This window comes from Sinocyclocheilus grahami, unplaced genomic scaffold (genome assembly GCF_001515645.1).
Source record: "Sinocyclocheilus grahami isolate Dianchi unplaced genomic scaffold, SAMN03320097.WGS_v1.1 scaffold501.1, whole genome shotgun sequence".
Taxonomy (NCBI): domain Eukaryota; kingdom Metazoa; phylum Chordata; class Actinopteri; order Cypriniformes; family Cyprinidae; genus Sinocyclocheilus; species Sinocyclocheilus grahami.
This window is the reverse complement of record NW_015505680.1, coordinates 907,230-907,448: the sequence shown is the minus strand read 5'-3', so window position 1 is coordinate 907,448 and position 219 is coordinate 907,230.

Below are 219 nucleotides of genomic sequence, written 5' to 3'. Positions count from 1 at the left end.
TCAAGATGTGTATGAGTTTGTTTCTTCATTGAACAGATTTTAATTAATTTAGCATTGCATCAATTGCTCACCAATGGTTCCTCTGCAGTGAATGGGTGCCGTCGGAATGAGGGTTCAAACAACTGATGAAAACATCACAATCCACAAGTAATCCACACGAATCCAGGCGGTCAGTTCAGGATATATACACATTTTTTTCCAGCAGGGGAAAAGTAATAC